This window comes from Schistocerca gregaria, chromosome 2 (assembly GCF_023897955.1).
Source record: "Schistocerca gregaria isolate iqSchGreg1 chromosome 2, iqSchGreg1.2, whole genome shotgun sequence".
NCBI classification, from domain to species: domain Eukaryota; kingdom Metazoa; phylum Arthropoda; class Insecta; order Orthoptera; family Acrididae; genus Schistocerca; species Schistocerca gregaria.
In genome coordinates, this window is record NC_064921.1 from 308,650,388 (window position 1) to 308,663,331 (window position 12,944).

Consider the following 12,944-nt stretch of genomic DNA (forward strand, 5'->3'; position numbering starts at 1 on the left):
GCCCGGTGCCGCGGCTCGCTTGCTTTTATAGCTTCCTAACAATGTCGAGAGCCGTTTCCACAGAAATGACTCGTGCACGTCATTGTTTACCTCATTGTCCTTCCTCCATAACATACGTGTAATGTACCGCTACACGTTTTGCATACGTTTCTCAGCCACGAATTATCATATTTCTGCTTCCGTATGGAAGCGTAACGACTCCTTTCTTATCCTGTTGGCTGTCATTCATGTTATTCGTCTACACAACTCACATGCGTTTTACACTGATTTTTCAGACACGGATGTTTGTAACTCAGCAGCTAAACTGTAGACTTATTGTTTACCATTGACGATATTCGTGTGCGTTACTAGGCACTTTGCACATATTTTTCATATACGATTGATCGTAATCACACACCTCAACGGTAGTTTTTATCCCGTGTGGAAGCGTTGCAACTCACACACGCTTGTAATCTAAAATTAAAGGAGGTGCCAGGGCCCGATAGAATCCGTCACTTCCACTCAGAATTAGCCGCTAAGATAGCTCTCATTTTAACCGGAATTTACCGTACGTCTCTCCAAGGAAGAAAAGGAGTATGCACTAGTTGGAAGAAACCACAGAAGTCCAATATCCCTCACATCTATCTGTTGTTGAATCTTACCATATATCCTGTGCTCAAATGTAATGAGGTATCACGAAGTATCACGAAGTAATTCATATAAATTCCACTCAGCATAGGTCTCAAAAAATTTGATCAAGGTGAACTCGGGCTATTCTGTCATCAATCCTGAAAACCATGTATCAAATTCGATGCAATATTTCTTGAATTGTAAGAAACATTTGACTCGGTACTTTGCTAACTTTTATTAATAAAAATACGATCGTGTGGAATACCAAATATACTTCGTGACTCGATCGAGGGTCTCTTGGTAGGGAGCTTACGCTATGTTACCTTGGATGGAAATCACAGAAAACGTAAACCAGGACGATCGGACGCGGGTTTGAACTGTCATTCTCCCGAATGCGAGTCCAGTGTGCTAACCACTGCGGCAACTCACTCGATGGGAAACGAAGGAGCCAATTAGTGGTCCTCATTTATTTCAGTGCGCTATCCCCTTGCATGCAATCACATCGCTGTTAAGGTACAGTGTCATGCGTCGACGGAAAGACGAGTGGCTGGAAATTACAGATAATAAGCTGCGTCTCGTAAAGCCCACTACGTGGCTGTCGCGTACCTTCTGTCAGCCACGAAGACTCAATGAGTCCTTCTCACGCTTCTTCGTGGAGGCCACAGTCCTCTGACGCACGGCTTCTTGCTCCGGCGCGACGACACCCTCCAATGTGTGGTGCTTGAGGCATACGATCACTGTGCGGCACATTTTACTAGACTGTGTTTTACTTTCTGACGAGAGGCAGATCAGCACTCTATTTTAAGTGACACTGAAACGACAGTGGGTAAAGTTTTAAGTTTTTTTATGATCTGGCCAATTTTGGGGAAATGTTCTTAATGTGTTAACAGGGTGACTGGCTCACCCATTGTTTTCATAAGTGATCAGCAAGTCACATTTCCCCGTGCCACTGTTTTACTTCCTCTGTCGTTTTATTTCCGTGTTCATATCACGTGCAGCACCTTCCGCTCTGGCTCCTTTGTTTTGCGGCATGAGATATGGAGTGATCGTGTGGCTCAACACAAGTGAGGTAGTAGTCGGTAAATGAGTGAGGAAGTGATAGCTCAGTTCCCCTCCTTTGTTTCTTTCAATATTTGTGAAGTGCGCTGATAACCTCGCCGTTGAGCGCTCGTACACCCCAAAAACAACAACAGCAACAGCAACTGAGGAAAACTCGTCAGCTAAAATTATATGAGGCTCTAGGATCTGATGGGTCCATCTTATTCTAGGTACTGTAAAATCAGAAGTTGACACAACATCCACACCGTCCATCTCTCGAACAAAACACTGTGCACTCTAGTGGAAGAAACAACAGAAGACTGGTATCAGAATCGATCCGCAAAATTACCATCCAATATCTCTCACATTCATCTGCTGTTGAATCTATAAATATATCCCGAGGTCACACATAATGTGGTGTCTCGAACAGTGTGTCCTCCATTCCAAACACTATGGCTCGCGAAAAACACCGATAAACTCGAACTCACGGTTTTCTTACATTAATCTTGGAAATCGATCAGAGCGTAAGACCAGTGCAATATTTCTTGACTTCTAAAAAGCATTTCACTCGTTACCATTCCAACTTATACAATGAAGCGTCAATGAAACTGGTATAAACATGAATAATCAAATACAGAGATATGTAAACAGGCAGAATATGGAGCTGCGATCGGCAACGCCTTTGTAAGGCAAGTCTCTGAGGCAGTTGTTAGATCGGTTACTGCCGCTACAACAGCAGGTTATCAAGATTTAAGTGAGATTGAACGTGGTGTTATGGTCGGGGCACGAGCGATGGGGCACAGCATCTCCGAGGTAGCGATGAAGTATGGATTTTCCCGTACGACCATTTCATGAGTGAAAAGTGAATATCGGGAATCAGGTAAAACATCAAATCTCCGACATCGCTGCGGCCGGAGAAAGATCCTACAAGAACTGGGCCAACGACGACTGAAGAGAATCGTTCAACTCGACAAAAGTGGAACCCTTCCGCAAATTGCTGCAGATTTCATTTCTGGGCCACCAACAAGTGTCAGCGTATGAACCATTCAACGAAACATCATCAGCATGGGCTTTCGGAGCCGAAGGCCCACTCGTTTACCCTTAATGAATGCACAACAGAAAGCTTTAAGCCTCGCCTGGGCCCGTCAGCACAGACATTGGGCTGTTGATGACTGGAGACATGTTGCCTTGTTGGACGAATCTCATTTCAAATTGTATCGAGCGGATGGATGTGTACGGGTATGGAGACAACCCCATGAATCTATAGACCTGCATGTCAGCAGGGGACTGTTCAAGCTGGTGGAGGCTCTGTAATGGTATGGGAAATTTGCAGCTGGTGTGATATGAGATACCTGATACGTCTAGATATGAGTCTGACAGATGACGCATCCTGTCTGATCACCTGCATCCATTCATGTCCATTGTGCATTCCGACGGACTAAGGCCATTCCAGCGGGACAATGCGATACCCCACACGTTCAGAATTGCTACAAACTGGCTCCAGGAACACTCTTCTGAGTTTAATGTTTCCGCTGGCCACCAAACTACTCAGGCATGAAATTTATTGAGCATATCTGTGATGCCCTCTTGCAACATGCTGTTCAGAAGAGGTCTCCACCCCCTCGTACTCTTCGGATTTATGGACAGCCCTGCAGAATTCATGGCGTCAGTTCCCTCTAGCACTACTTCAGGCATTATCCGATTCCATGACACGTCGTGTTGTGGCACTTCTGCGCGTTTGTGGGGACCCTACACGATATTAGGCAGGTGTATCAGTTTCTTTGGCTCCTCAGTGTATTACCGAAGCAACGATCGTATGGAGAATCAGCTGTACTCTGTGACTTAACTGAGGCTTTCTTGGAAACTCAGCGATAGAAGCAGTAACTTAAGGCGCGCCCGAGAGAAGAGTTTTGGAGTCGTTTTCACATGGCGGACAATATTGATTACAATCTCATATTTTTGCAGATAAAGCAATTATCTAAAGTGAAAAGAAAGCTCACCTAATATGCAGGGTGTCTCACAGGGAATGGTCAATATTCAGGGATGACAGTAACGATCATTAGATGCAAGAAGTCTAGTAAACATCGTCTTTAAAATGCACACCTTGTTACCTATGAGTACTTACTCACCTTCGATATTGTGAAACGAATCTGTTCTAGTGCTAGCTGTTTGCCTTCTATGTTTTGAGAACGAGTGGTATGGACCAAAACAAAAAAAAAGTACAATAAACGTGGGCTCGTAAGTGCACACCTCATGAGCTGTAAGCACTTGTTCATCTTCGCTACTGTGAAACTCGCCTCTTCTACTTAACACGTACTCAGAGCTCTTAAGGTGTGCATTTTAGGGTTCATGTTTATTAGATTTCTCTTTTTTTGTTTTGTTTGGTCCATGCTACCACCTCTCCAAATATGGAAACCAAAGAGGTTACAGTAGAGGGAATTTGCCTCACAATATGGAGGATGTAGAAGTGCTCATGCCTCATAAATTATGCACTATACAGCCCATATTTACTAGACATTTTTGCTTCGAATGATCGTGCTTGTCTTGTCCCTGGATATTGACCATTCCTACGCGGACACCCTATACAGGCAGATCTTCATGAAGTGTCAGTGTGATGCAAAGAATGGAAACTCACTTTAAATTTACAGAAAAATGAAATCAAAATCATTGATTCACATTCGGAATCAGTCAACTCGTGCAAACAACTCTGTGTAACAATTCATATGGATGGGAGACGGCATAAAAACAGTCTCGGTCGTGCGATAAGCAGACTACACACTTCGGTTCATTAACGGGATTTGAGGAAAATACAGTATTTCTGCAAAGGAAACTGCTTACAAAAATCAAAGAAGGGCGGCAGGAGTGATCGCAGATTTACTTCTACGTGTCGCGACGACTATATTAGGCTAATCACAACACGCACAGAGGCGTTTAAACAATAATATTACCTGCGCACCATACACAGTTGGAAAGGGGACAAATCATAACAGCTGGTACAATGTTAAGTAACGTCCGCCGGGCATTTCACTGTGGACTGCGGAGTGCGATATGCAGGTGGACGCCTCGCAACTCAGACAAACCTGGCGGCATCCACTATACAGGGTGGTCCACTGATAGCGACCGGACCAAATATCTCACGAAATAAGCATCAAACGAAAAAACTACAAAGAACGAAACTCGTCTAGCTTGAAGAGGGAAACCAGATGGCGCTATGGTTGGCCCGCTAGATGGCGCTGCCATAGGTCAAACGGATATCAACTGCGTTTTTTTTTAAATAGGAACCCCCATTTTTATTACATATTCGTGTAGTACTGTAGAGAAGCAGCCTACTCACGCTGTATAAATTCACATCAGTCTTTCCATTGTGTGCCAACCAGTCCGTTGTAACTAGCTCTGAAGTCATAAATGTTGCGCAATACTTTAAAAATCAAGTAAAGAACCTGAAATGTTGCTAGCATGTCAAGAGTAATACTAAACCAATATGTGTTGAATATCAGTTCAATAACTTTAACTACTTTCGAAATTTGGACGTCTTTCTGTAAAAATCATTGGCGCAACAGAAAAGAGCCAGAAACTTAAAAATTTATATTTAGATTCCGTTTGCATAATAATTTAGTAGAAACAGTATTCTGGTTCTCACAAATTAAAATTTTAGTTGAAATTCATGATTTTCTGGTTTTTGTCTTAAAAATTAAGGAAGCAAGATAGATTACGGAGGTGAATAAATAAGGCTAGGGTGTTTAAATTTAAGTAGAAGGGAGATCCGCTATATTCATAAAGATGTGAGAAGTTTCAACTGAATAACTAATAAACTATAGCGATAGCGTATCTCCAAAGGGCAAGTTCAAAGCTCGTCTACTGCGTGTAGTGTAATTAAATTAATTCTCTCGCCTAAAATATTTGACTGAGCCACGTCAGACTTTTATTATGACTACTTACCTGTGTGCTGATTGCACATTTAAATTGAGAGCTTCATGGGCCATCAGCAAAGGACGCAATGATTTATTTAATAAATTAAAGTTGTGCATTACTAGCCCAGCTGCTAGTCGGGATAGCGAATTCAATCAAGCGTTCCCTTAGCCGCCCGCACCGCGGCTTCATATATAAGAACGCTGCGCAAGGAAGGAAGGCCCCAGTTCTCTCCAGACGCTGATCAGCGCTCCATCTGTGCCGGGAGTCGCGTCGCGTCGGTATCATTTCTAGAAACAGCCTCGGATGCCGTAATAAGTTACTTAGGATACGCGTAACCATGAAATCATTTTCGAGTGAAGTGCTAATTCTGGGATGACTTTAATGATCTATCTTCAGTTCGCGTATGTCGTATTTTCACGTGCCGCCGCGGGACAGACATTCTACCATTATTTAGCGTGGCGTTTGATGAACATTATCATCAAATTATGGCGAGCATTCACTTAAACATTTAATTTGTACAGTTATAGTTGCATCAGCGCATTAGACTCTGAACTGCTCTGGTAGTTGGATTGTGTGGATTCTTTTTGGTCTGTGACTTTCAGAATATAGTGAACATTTTTGAAAGAATCGTTTTTGATTATGAATCCCAGACAATCTCCTAATTCCTCAGAGCTATAAACTGTAGCTATAAGTGTATTTCTCAGTTGAGGTGGGCACTAGGAATTCTAATTACAGGCTTCACGTTTTGCTAATCACTTTCTGGTTGCCAAAATTATAGTTAGAGAGCCAGTGTTGAGAACGGCAAACAAAAGCATTAATTAAATCATAGGAACACTTCAATAACAATAAATTACATACGCTGCCCCACATATAGGTGCATCGTTGGGAAAGACATTCCACATTCATTTATTTCTAACAACAAATTCCACCCGCCGCCCCACAGTACGTAAAGAAATATGAATGTTTTAGTCGGACCACTTTTTTCGCTTTGTGATAGATGGCGCTGTAATAGTCACAAACTTATAAGTACGTGGTATCACGTAACATTCCGACAGTGCGGACGGCATTTGCTTCGTGATACATTACCCGTGTTAAAATGGACCGTTTACTAATTGCGGAAAATGTCGATATCGTGTTGATGTATGGCTATTGTGATCAAAATTCCCAACGGGCGTGTGCTATATATGCTGCTCGGTATCCTGAACATCATCCAAGTGTCCGGACCGTTCGCCGGATAATTACGTTATTTAAGGAAACAGGAAGTGTTCAGCCACATGTAAAACGTCAGCCACGACCTGCAACAAATGATGATGCCAAGTAGGTGTTTTAGCTGCTGTCGCGGCTAATCCGCACATCAGTAGCAGACAATGGTGCAATGTATGCTGATTTACTTCGTAAAGCTCTACCGTTGTTACTACAAGATGTTTCACTGCATGACAGAATGGCGATGTACTTCCAACATGATGGATGTCCGACACATAGCTCGCGTGCGTTTGAAGCGGTATTGAATAGCATATTTCATGACAGGTGGAATGGTCGTCGAAGCACCATACCATGGCCCGCACGTGCACCGGATCTGACGTTCCCGGATTTCTTTCTGTGGAGAAAGTTAAAGGATATTTGCTATCGTGATCCACTGACAACGCCTGACAACATTCGTCAGCGCATTGTCAATGCATGTGCGAACATTACTGAAGGCGCACTACTCGCTGTTGAGAGGAATGTCGTTACACCTATTGCCAAATGCATTGAGGTTGACGGACATCATTGTGAGCACTTATTGCATTAATGTGGTATTTGCAGGTAATCACGCTGTAACAGCATGCGTTCTCAGGAATGATAAGTTCACAAAAGTACATGTATCACATTGGAACAATCGAAATAAAATGTTCAAAAGAAACCTACGTTCTGTATTGTAATTTAAAAATCCTACCTGTTACCAACTGTTCGTCTAAAATTGTGAGACATATGTCATCTCTTGTTCGCACTGACGGCACTTTGAACAGTATACGTTACATTTCAGATGTGTTACGACCCGCGGGTCTACCCTTCATTCGATCCCTGAGAAACCGTACATTTCAGCAGGATAATGCACGACCGCATGTTGCAGGTCCTTTACGGGCCTTTCTGGATACAGAAAATGTTTGACTGCTGCCCTGGCCAGCACGTTATCCAGATCTCTCACCAATTGAAAACGTCTGGTCAATGGTGGCCGAGCAACTGCCTCGTCACAATACGCTAGTCACTACTCTTGATGAACTCTGGTATCATGTTGAAACTGCATGGGCAGCTGTACCTGTACACGCCAGCCAAGCTCTGTTTGACTCAACGCCCAGGTGTATCAAGGCCGTTATTACGGCGAGAGGTGGTTGTTCTGGGTACTGATTTCTCAGGATCTATGCACCCAAATTGCGTGAAAATGTAATCACATGTCAGTTACAGTATAATATATTTGTCCAATGAATACCCGTTTATCATCTGCATTTCTTCTTGGTGTAGCAATTTTAATGGTCAGTAGTGTATTTTCCGTTCATTTAACTTTTTCTTACACTGAATAGCAATACTCCAGTACACAAGTATCCCACTAGTTACGTAAGAAAATAGAATATTTTTCTGTCTTTTCCTTACAGTGGACGACTCCAGAAGATATTTATTACTGAAAGTTTTTCAGGCGTTTCTTTTTGGTACGTTAGGAGCGTCTGTCTGATTTCTGTAGTAGTAGTGAGGGGTAGAAATTGCTTCTTGCAGGAGCGAAAGGGTACTTGTCAGATCAATCCGTTGCGCAACTCGTAAACATAACTCACACACACACTGACAATATGTTCCTAAATCCTACTGCAAATCGATATTTGTGACATGGGTCCGTAGTTCAGCTGATCACTTCTGTTTCCTTTCTCGTATATTGGTGTGACCTCTGCAATTTTCCAGTCTTTCGGTACAGATCTTTTCTCGGGCGAGTGGTTGTGTATGATTGAAAATTATGGAGATATTGTATCAGCATATTCTGAAAGGAAACTAGCTGGTACACAATTTGGACCAGAATAGTTGCGTTTATTAAGTGATTTGAGTTGCTTCTCTACACTGAGGATATCGACTTATAAGTTCCTTCTGTTCGTAGTTGATCTTGATTCTACACTCCTGGAAATTGAAATAAGAACACCGTGAATTCATTGTCCCACGAAGGGGAAACTTTATTGACACATTCCTGGGGTCAGATACATCACATGATCACACTGACAGAACCACAGGCACATAGACACAGGCAACAGAGCATGCACAATGTCGGCACTAGTACAGTGTATATCCACCTTTCGCAGCAATGCAGGCTGCTATTCTCCCATGGAGACGATCGTAGAGATGCTGGATGTAGTCCTGTGGAACGGCTTGCCATGCCATTTCCACCTGGCGCCTCAGTTGGACCAGCGTTCGTGCTGGACGTGCAGACCGCCTGAGACGACGCTTCATCCAGTCCCAAACATGCTCAATGGGGGACAGATCCGGAGATCTTGCTGGCCAGGGTAGTTGACTTACACCTTCTAGAGCACGTTGGGTGGCACGGGATACATGCGGACGTGCATTTTCCTGTTGGAACAGCAAGTTCCCTTGCCGGTCTAGGAATGGTAGAACGATGGGTTCGATGACGATTTGGATGTACCGTGCACTATTCAGTGTGTCCTCGACGATCACCAGAGGTGTACGGCCAGTGTAGGAGATCGCTCCCCAAACCATGATGCCGGGTGTTGGCCCTGTGTGCCTCGGTCGTATGCAGTCCTGATTGTGGCGCTCACCTGCACGGCGCCAAACACGCATACGACCATCATTGGCACCAAGGCAGAAGCGACTCTCATCGCTGAAGACGACACGTCTCCATTCGTCCGTCCATTCACGCCTGTCGCAACACCACTGGAGGCGGGCTGCACGATGTTGGGGCGTGAGCGGAAGACGGCCTAACGGTGTGCGGGACCGTAGCCCAGCTTCATGGAGACGGTTGCGAATGGTCCTCGCCGATACCCCAGGAGCAACAGTGTCCCTAATTTGCTGGGAAGTGGCGGTGCGGTCCCCTACGGCACTGCGTAGGATCCTACGGTCTTGGCGTGCATCCGTGCGTCGCTGCGGTCCGGTCCCAGGTCGACGGGCACGTGCACCTTCCGCCGACCACTGGCGACAACATCGATGTACTGTGGAGACCTCACGCCCCACGTGTTGAGCAATTCGACGGTACGTCCACCCGGCCTCCCGCATGCCCACTATACGCCCTCGCTCAAAGTCCGTCAATTGCACATACGGTTCACGTCCACGCTGTCGCGGCATGCTACCAGTGTTAAAGACTGCGATGGAGCTCCGTATGCCACGGCAAACTGGCTGACAGTGACGGCGGCGGTGCACAAACGCTGCGCAGCTAACGCCATTCGACGGACAACACCGCGGTTCCTGGTGTGTCCGCTGTGCCGTGCGTGTGATCATTGCTTGTACAGCCCTCTCGCAGTGTCCGGAGCAAGTATGGTGGGTCTGACACACCGGTGTCAACGTGTTCTTTTTTTCCATTTCCAGGAGTGTAATTCAGGAATATTTACTTCGTCCTCTTTGGTGAAAGAATTTGCGAGAACCGTGTTTGCAACTCCGCTTTAGTGGTACTGTCATCGGTAACATTGCCATTGCTAACGTGTAGCGAAGGTACTGATTGTGTCTTGTCGCAGGCGTAGTTTATACACGATCAAAATCGTTCTTCCCAGACACCATTCGTGACCTATACCGTGGTACACAAAGTTCTCTCCACCTATCACAAGAAGGTGGTTTGCTGAGTGCTGATGTAGCTGTAGATGTAACGTATTAGTAACATTATTTTGTTTCTAAATCCGAGTGGACGTCACAGTTTCCTAAACTTTCGTCTAATAATCTACATCTACATTCATACTCCGCAAGCCACCTGACGGTGTTAGTTTCTGCTCCACCGTTTGACCTGATGGTCGCAGGAGTTTCTCTGGTTCTTCTGTAGTACCTGGCCATTTTTTCGCTCCGAGTTTGTTCAAAACTTTTTGAAATTCCAATTTAAGGATTGACACACCCTTACCATCTACTAGCACAGTATCTTTATTTCCAATGGGCCTAATTTCTTCTAGGTAACTATAAAGTTTCTGGAAGTCGTATTTCCACCTTCTCGCTTAAATTTTCTCTTTGTGTACACTAGAATACCACGCAGCTGGAAATTAATGTACAGGGTATCTCAAAAGGTATACTGCAACTTCAATATCTTATAGTACCCAAGCTAAACAAGACTTTCACACCACGTATGGCTTATGTGACAGACAAACTCACAAAGCTTTGTTTGTGTATGTCTCAGGTTGTTGTGAGTGAAGTGTAATGAGAACGGTTCAAGAAAAGTCTAAGTGGAATGGTTTATTCATACTAAATCGGACATGCAGGTTCATACACGTTGTAGGCAGCAGCCATCCTTGCGGACGTCGATACGCTCGTGGTACAGGAGTTTTATGCAGACGGGAATCGTTTATGTGACGCATCATACACGACGACCTGGATCAAGAGAAATTACAGTGACATCCAGACCATTAGCTGCTCACAGGCGCTGATAAAAATCAAGGGGGACAGTTGAAAATGTCCCCGACCGGGACTCGAACCCGGGATCTCCTGCTTACATGGTAGACGCTCTATCCGACTGAGCCATCAAGGACACAGAGAATAGTGCGACTGCAGGGATTTATCTCTGGCACGCTCCCCGTGAGACCCACATTTGCCGGCCGTTGTGGCCGAGCGGTTCTAGGCGCTTCAGTCCGGAACCGCGCTGCTGCTAGGGTCGCAGTTTCGAATCCTGCCTCGGGCATGGATGTGTGTGCTGTCCTTAGGTTAGTTATGTTTAAGTAGTTCTAAGTCTAGCGGACTGATGACCACAGATGTTACGTCCCATTGTGCTTAGAGCCATTTGAACCATTTGAAGACCCACATTTCCATCGTACTGTCCACACACCACATTTGTAGTGCCCCTGCCCACTGCACTCATTACTCGTGACAGTCAATCTACCGATTCCCGTAAGGGTTAGGGCAATGTGAGTGCATCCTCACTGAAGAAGATCATTGGCCGGTAAATCTGATCTATATGAAGATGGTATCTGTTCTTTAGGGCATATGTCCTCGATAGCATAGTGTAGCCGGCACGGTAGCTCTGCGTGTTCGGTCAGAGGGTTAACTACCCTCTGTCCGCAGCTCGTGGTCGTGCGGTAGCGTTCTCGCTTCCCGCACCCGGGTTCCCGGGTTCGATTCGCGGCGGGATCAGGGATTTTCTCTGCCTCGTGATGACTGGGTGTTGTGTGATGTCCTTAGGTTAGTTAGGTTTAAGTAGTTCTAAGTTCTAGAGGACTGATGACCATAGATGTTAAGTCCCATAGTGCTCAGAGCCATTTGAACCATTTTTTTAACTACCCTCTGTAATTAAAGACTGAGTTAATGTCTCAACGACGAAGCTAAACGAGTGTCTTGCGACGTCCTCCCCGAGCAGATGCAACCAACGAAAACGAACAAAATTAGATAAAAAAAGGTCGTGTAGAGCGTCTGCCATGTAAGCAGGAGATCCCGAGTTCGAGTGCCGGTCGGGGAACACATTTTCAACTCTTCCCGCTGATGTTTATCAACACCTGTAAGCTGCTTATGGTCTGGAGGTCATTATAATTTCATTCTTCGAGAGCTGCAAGACCACCAATGGTATATGTCCGAAAGAACAGATACCATCATCATATGAATATAGAGAATCGACACAGAAAACACGCCGCTGGCTGTTCAGCTTCACCGCAGAAGTCTGTTCGGAGGGCCTCGCAAGGAGCCGCAAATCCGAAGGGCGACAATGCACTGGGTCCTTCGGTGACGCTTACACATCTCTCCATACCGACTGCAACTTTTGCGCACGTTGAAACTAGTCGACAAGCCATAACGTGTGTAATTCGCTGTGAACGCTCTTCACCGTTTAGAGGAGAACGGAAATTTTCTAAACAACCAAGTTTCTTCAGACGAAGCAATAGGTAAAGGTAAAAATATAAAATGTTCACATCTGGGGAATAGCCAATCTGTATGCTGTGACGGAAGAGGTAAGCAATAGTCCGAAAGTGAACGAGCGGTGTTGTTTGACGTTGATCTCAGTGTTGCAACAATATTTTTTTCTTCGAAAAAAAAAACAGTTAATTGTAACAGCCATCTTGATATGCTGAAGCTCTTTGCGTTACCACAACTGGCTGACCGCCAAGACACACTAGTTTTCACAACAAGTTGATGCATCGCCAATTTGAGCTCAGACTATGCGAGATATTCTAGACCAGTTGTTTCCATGTCACTGCATTGCCAGGGGTGGTCCAGTTCCCTGGCCCCCTTGGACGCCCCAC

General features: G+C 45.0%; 1 non-coding gene across 1 annotated transcript; it reads right to left on the minus strand.

Moving 5' to 3' along the window:
- Nucleotides 1–11,174: 11,174 nt before the first annotated feature.
- Trnat-ugu (transfer RNA threonine (anticodon UGU)) lies at nt 11,175–11,248 on the minus strand. Its single transcript has one exon. It is a non-coding gene; the product is annotated as a tRNA-Thr (tRNA).
- Nucleotides 11,249–12,944: the final 1,696 nt, after the last annotated feature.